Here is a 7,385-nt window from a genome sequence, read left to right as displayed (position 1 = left end):
GGAGTTGTTGTGCTCAAATCTTATGGATCAAACAACAATTAGAAGATTATGGCATTAAACAAGATAAAATACCCATTAATTGTGATAATACAAGTGCCATTAATCTAACTAAAAATCCAATTCAGCATTCAAGAACTAAACATATTGAGATAAGACATCACTTCATAAGAGATCATGTACTGAATGGTGATGTGACACTACAATTTGTTTGCACTGATGATCAATTAGCTGACATTTTTACAAAACTCCTAAGTGAAGAGAGATTTAGTGTGCTTAGGAGGGGATTAGGAGTGATTGATCCATCCTAGTGGTATTTTCCACTAGTTCACTGATTTTGATGATTAGATTTTAGCTAATATAGAGTTTCTTTTCAATGATCATCAAATCAGGGCCTAATTTAGTGTTTTTCCCTCATTCGGCACGAATATAGCATGATTTTAAGGTGCGTGCCAGGGTTCGAGACGACTCGAGCATGTTTCAGAGTCGGCTCGTAAGGGGGAGTCGACTCGCGCATTCACGGAAGTCGACTCGAGAACGATGGCAGCAGAGGGGGAGTCGACTCGCATATAGTCGGGAGTCGACTCGAGGTAAACAGGCGCATAAGGAGAGTCGACTCGCGCATATTTTGGAGTCGACTCGAGGTCGAGTCGACTCGCGACTCAGTGGAGTCGACTCGCAGTCGGGATCCGACTTTTTAACCCTAACTCCATCGTTTAGAAAACACTTATTTTCACCGCCGCCACTGTTCAAAACCCTAGAGCCGACTCCTAGATCGTCTCCGGCCGCCCCTTGGTCTTTTTCCGTCGATCTTTCATAGTCCATTAGGTTTCTCATCCCATTCTAGGTCAACCATGCCTCGCAAAGCCACTGTCCCAAGCCGGAAGAGGCCCCATTCCGCGACCGGTGCCGAGCGGCGTTCCAAGGCTCGGAACGACCCCGTGAGGCCACAACCTCCGGCTCGTTCCCCGCCGAGGGCCGTTCCCTCGAGGCCGTGTGCCGGGAAGGCGGTCTCCACCGGGAGATACGTCGATTTCGACTATCTCTCCCGGGAGGGCTTCACTATAGGAGATAGACTTAGGGCCCAGGGTTTAGAGTACTTTTGTTCCCTAGACCTCCCCACATATCCTGGCCTGATTAGAGAGTTCTATGGTACTGTCCATAGGGGGGATGGGGGAATAGAGGGAACCGTAGCCGGTGTCCCACTGTTTATTTCCGAGGATTTCGTAGCCCAAATCCTCCACCTTCCACAGTTAGGGGTGGCTCCCACACACCCCGAAGATAGGACTGAGGCCCTTACGGCCATTCTAGGGCATCCACCCCAGTCCCCTTTAGATGAGGTGTCCGCCAGCTCACTTTCAGTTGAGATGCGGCTCCTCTTGAGCATCATTTCTCGGTCTTTGTTCCCAAAGACTGGACGGTTCGACTTTGTGTCTGAGAGGGACCTAGCCCTCATGTACTACTTTCTCCAGGATACCCCCATAAACTTTCCCAAGATGATATATAGATACCTATGTGAGCCACTAGATAGACCTAGGCTCACCCTCCCCTATGGCATGTTGTTCACCCTTATCTTTAGGGAGGCCGAGATCCCTATTCCTGAGGGGAAACCCTCTCGCGCATTGCGATGGACAGATCGCATGCGTCCGGGGACCCTACATAGGATGGGGTTTCGGAAGGTAGAGGGGACCTGGGTTAGGAAGTCTTCCACCTCCACACATACCACCAGACATTCCCTTAGTCCTGAGCCAGATTCTGACTATCCTGACTTTCCCTCCACTTCTGCTCCTACCACCTCAGCCGGACCCTCTCCTCAGCTCCACCACCCATGGAGGTCCGGATCGCTCCTGAGCAGCTCCTGGAGTTGCGGCAGGAGATTGTCCGAGACCTGCGAGATGATCTGCTTAGGAAGCTCCGAGGTTCAGTGCCTGCTCCCTCTCCTGCACCCACATCTTCTGAGTTGGTCCCTTCCTTGACAGCCGTGACAGACATGACGGCCCATGTACGGAAAGAGATCTACAATGTCCGGAGCTTGATCCAGGCCCAGTTCTCCAGTATGAGCGAGGTCACGAGCACCACTCGGACGATGCGCGATGACATCCGGAAGGACATGAGCACCACTACTCAGGGGGCCGAGCGCTTGTCGAATGTGCTCATCGACAAGCTGGACGCACTTCAGAAGTCGGTGACCGAGCTCTCCACTACACATAGCAGGGCCACTTCGTCCATTATCTCTCAGCTCGGGCATGTTACAAATGCGGTCACCCTCCTCATGGAGCAGAACAGATTGAGAGGAGGAGCCACATCCTCGAGAGGAGGAGACACATCCTCGAGAGGAGGAGATACATCCTCGAGAGGAGGAGTTACATCCTCGAGGAGACCTTAGCTGTTTGTGTGTTGACATGTATTGTTTTGCTTTACTTATTGTATTCTCAAATGTATTTACATACAAATCAATACAATGAGTAGCCATATTTTCTGCAATTCTGTGCCATTTGATCTATGATTGATTGTGTGTTCTGATTACCTCCTTTTTGATACGATGACAAAAAGGGGAAGAAATATTTAATAGATATGTAAATGGAATCAACATAAAAGGAATCAAAATGAAAATTAAAACATAATTTGTTCTTAGTGGATTTGGTACCTCGAGGCTCATTATCTCTCTGTTGGGGCTCCTAATGGAGTAATCTCCAGAATCTATTCAAGGGATATTCGGAGATTAGCTGAATCCTACTCAAAAACAAATTGACAGATTTTTCCTCTAAAAACCAAAAATTTCAGTTCAAAAATTTCAATGCATTAAAAGAAAATTTAGAGAATCAAAACAAAGTAGGATGCGTATGTTGAGGGGGAGAATCTGAATTTTTAAGAAAGCTAAATCATTAAATATATATAAGCCAAACAATTGATTGCATGATATGAAGGCTTATATAATTCCAAATGAAAGGGGGAGCTTTAATTCCAAAATTTATTGTTTCACACCTTTCAAGCTTGGATAAATTAAATAATCAGACACTTGAATTCATTTATGGATTTTATTTCCTTGTTTATTGAGCAATTCACTTTACATATACTCAATATTTTGTCATCATCAAAAAGGGGGAGATTGTGGAGTGATTGATCATAACCCTATTTGATTTTGATGAGCTCAAAGCATCTGAGTATATCTCTTGTTTACTAATGAATTCAATTGAGTGTTTCAGTGAAAATCTTGTCTAAAGTGTTTCTAGACTTGGTTCATAATATTTTGGATAAGTTAAGAAGTCAGTTTGAACCAAAGTCTGAGACTCGAGTCGACTCCAGGATATTACGAGTCGACTCCAAGCGTATCAGAATCACTGGCACGGGCTCGAGTCGACTCCAGACCAGTACGAGTCGACTCCGACTGAGAACAGACAGACGAACAGAAAGCATCAACTCAAAACCTGTCAGCGAGTCGACTCCTGAAGTGCGCGAGTCGACTCCGATGCCTACCGAGTCGACTCCGGAGTAATATGAGTCGACTCCAAGAAGCTACAGACAGAAAAGTCAGAGAGCGTTTTTTCGACCCTGAGATTCGAGTCGACTCCTGTGGAACGCGAGTCGACTCCGATGGTTGGCAGGTCGACTCCAAAGAAAGTGAGAGTCGACTCTCAGTGGAACACAAGGCAAAAGTCAGAGAACCGTTTTCGGACTGAGATTCGAGTCGACTCCCGCAATACGCGAGTCGACTCCAAGACAGCGCGACCCAAAAAGACAGAAGATCAATTTGTTGTCTCTGAGAGCCGAGTCGACTCCCAGACAGCTCGAGTCGACTCCAAGGCAGTGGTACACCAAAAAGGCAGAAGACTAAGTTTCGGAAACTGAGAGCCGAGTCGACTCCGGAGAAGTTCGAGTCGACTCCAAGACTGGACGAGCCAAAAGACAGAAGATCGGGAGTTCGGGCTCTGAGCGCCGAGTCGACTCCCAGGATTGTCGAGTCGACTCGAGCGGACCAAATTGAAAAGTTGATCTACGGATTTCATGGGAGGAGCCGACTCCGAAAATGCCAAGTCAGCTCCAGAAGTTGGCGAGTCGACTCCGGGTCAAGACGAGTCGACTCCCAGTCGAAGAGGCTACTTTAATTCAAATCCGGAACAGTTTCCGAGTCGACTCCAGAAAAGCATGAGTCGACTCCCGCTACAGTCGAGTCGACTCCTGATCGCGCGAGTCGACTCCAACCCCAACGGACATATTGTCAGGTTGTGCAGAGTGTGCAGAACGGGCAGAAAAAGGTGTCTAACGGCTAGTTTCCGTGGGGGATGGCTTAAATAGCCACAGAGGACTGTAGCAAGAGAAAAAACGACCATTCCATTCAAAGAGATCAAGCTTTCATTCTCTGCAAGTTGGTTTTCAACGAAAAGAGGGAAGAGCGGCATTAACTCCATCCAACTTCCTCTTCCCAGAATTTAAAGAAGACTCCTCCTGCATTCAAGTCGACCAGACATTCAAGAGGAGACCCGAAGTTCAAGAAGCCCTACTCAACTCCAACTCAAACGTGTTTGAGGGCTTCTAACCTCTCTTCAGTTTATATTGTTATTTATCTGCTTTTGAGAAGCTTTGTTTTTCTGTTTGTCCTTTTTCTTTACATCTTATCTTTGCTTGGTTCAATCGGGGGATTGAATCAAGGGTGTAGAGGTTGGTTGGTGAGCCGAGTGTAAAACCAACATGTAAGGGTTCGATTGTGATCCCGGGAAAACAATCGGGGTTGGTTCTAGTCGGTGAGCCTGGGAAAACCGACCGAGTTCGTTGTGAGCTCGTAAAACAACAAGTTTGGTTGTGAGCTTGGAAAACAACCGGCTGTAATCCAAGGGGTTATAGTGAATTCCCAAGTAAGACTTGGGGAGTGGACGTAGGAGCAAGGGTTAGCTCCGAACCACTATAAAAACTTTGTGTTTGTGATTGATTGTCTCTTTCTATTTCTCTCATTTCATTCACAGCACATAGTAACTAATTAATCATCACGCTAAAGCATTAATTAGTCATCCACAAACGTTTTAAATAGCTAAATTATTTTAAAACCCAATTCACCCCCCCTCTTGGGTTGTCTATCTGGGCAACACTATGCCTCCGGCCGGCCCTTGCGGCGGCCGTGCGCGGCGCTTCGGTTCGGTCGGCCGGTCTTCCTGTCCCTCACGAAGTGCTCGCGGCCGCGCGCGCGCGGAGTTGGATCGGCCTTACTTGGTCCGATCCGTCGCCCTCGCCTGTTGCGGGGGCTCGGTCCCGTCCTGTTCGGTGAAAGCTTTGCCCGCTCTGGTGCGTCCCCGTGGGTTCCTTTGTCGGTTTTGCGGCCTTGGCGGCGGGCCTTCCGTGTCGGCCCGTCGTCTCGCTCGGACGTGCCGCGCGCAGTTGGTCCCCGACGGAGCCGGCACGCTCTTCCTCTGGCGCGGCGCTCGGTCTATGCCTCCGGCCGGCCCATGCGGCGGCCGTGCGCGGCGCTTCGGATCGGTCGGCCCGTCGTCCCGTCCCTTACGAAGTTTTGCGCGACCGCTCTCCTTTGTCGCCGGTCCCCTGTTAGGGCTGACCGAGCCGTCCGTTCGCCCCCTGGCCCGTCGCACGGGCCCCCGGTGCCTCCGCGGCGCCCCACCGAAAACTGTCACGACGCGCATCCAGCGCCGACGAGGTCGCAGGTTACGTGCGGCAGCCGGGGGGCTAGGCCGAGCGGCGGCGGGCCCGCCCGCGGATGGGCGCGGGGAGGAGCGCAGCCGGCACGCGGCGCGGAGCGGCGGCGGCATGCCGCCGGGCGGCCGACGGCTCAACCGTGCCCGAGTCCCGCGGGCACCACGTCGCCCGGCCGGCGCGAGCGCACGAGGGCGGGAGGCAACCGGGCGGCGCCCGCGGAACCGGATGCGACGGCCGGCGCCGCACGACCCTGACGGGTCCGCACCGAAAACCAGCACGGTGCCGATCGACCGCTGATGAGGTCAGAGGTTACGTGCGGCAGCCGGCCGGCTGGCCCGAGCGGCGGCCGGCACGCGACGCGGATCGGCGGCCCCGACGGCTTGCCGTCGGGCGGCCGACGGCTAGGCCGTACCGGAGTCCCGCGGTCGTTCGGGCGAAGGGGCGCGTGCTGCGGGAAAGGCCTGCAGCGGCGAACCGTCCGCCCGGCCGGCCGAGCCTTCCGCGGCGGCGCGGCCGAGATGACCGAGCGAAGCCCCGGCGATGGGCGGCGCGCACATGTCCGTGCGGCCGAGATGACCGAGCGAAGCCCGGGCGGCGCCCGCCGTGCGCCCTGCCGGATCGCGCCTTCCGCCGGTCCCGCGTTCCGGCCGCGAGAAAGGCCTGCGTCGGCGAACCGTCCGCCCCGCCGGCCGAACCTTCCGCGGCTGCGCGCACGTGTCCGTGCGGCCGAGATGACCGAGCGAAGCCCCGGCGACGAGCGGCGCCCGCCGTGCGCCCCGGCGGATTGCGTGGCCCGCCGACGCGCAACGCTGGGCCCACGTTCCGGCTGCGGGAAAGGCCTGCGGCGGCGAACCGTCCGCCTCGCCGGCTGAACCTTGCGCTGCGGCGCGCACGTGTCCATGCGGCAGAGATGACCGAGCAAGCTCCGGCGATGGGCGGCGCCCTCCGTGCGCCCCGCCGGATCGCGCTGGCCGGCGGCGCGCAACGCCGGACCCCCGATCTGCGTGCGAGCGGCGAGCGTCCGGGCGGGCCCGTTTCGCAACTTCCCTCGGTACTCTAAACACCCCTTGCCTCTCCGTCTTCCCCCCGACCCTCTCGGTATTGCTCGGATATGTGCATGCATCGTCCCTCGTTGCCTTTGGTTATCCTCCCCGGGGTGGGCTTTGCGCCGACGCGCCAACGGGGTGGTAGGGGGGCTGCAGCCGCGGCCGCCGCGTTTCGCCATCCGCGCGTGCGCCACCGGATCCGAGTGGAGGTCGCGGGCGACTCGTCGATGCTTGTACTAGGGGCGCATGCCGGCAGCCCCCCGCGGGGTGCGGGACCCCCGATCGGCGTGCGAGGGACGGGCGTCCGGGCGGGCCCCATTTCCAACTTCCCTCGGAACATTAAAACACCCCGACCCCCTCGGTCTTCGCTCCGACCCTATCGCTATTACTCGGATATGTGCATCCACCGTCCCTCGTTGCCTTCGGTTATCTACCCAAGGGTGGGCCTTGCGCCGATGCCCCGATGGGGTGGCAGGGGTGGGGCTGCCGCGGCCGGCGCATTTCGGCATCCGCGTTTGGGGGCTCGGACCCGAGTGGAGGTCGCGGGCGGCTCATCGATGCCTGCACCGGGAGCGCATACCGGCAGCCCCCCGCGGGGCGCCGGACCCCCGATCGGCGTGCGATGGACGGGGGGAGGGGCGGGCCCGGTTTGCAAATTCCCTCGGTACTTTAAAATCTCACGGCCCTGTCGGTGCTCCC

The sequence above is a fragment of the Phoenix dactylifera genome, unplaced genomic scaffold (genome assembly GCF_009389715.1).
Source record: "Phoenix dactylifera cultivar Barhee BC4 unplaced genomic scaffold, palm_55x_up_171113_PBpolish2nd_filt_p 001206F, whole genome shotgun sequence".
Taxonomy (NCBI): Eukaryota; Viridiplantae; Streptophyta; class Magnoliopsida; order Arecales; family Arecaceae; genus Phoenix; species Phoenix dactylifera.
Note: the sequence above shows the minus strand (reverse complement) of the source record.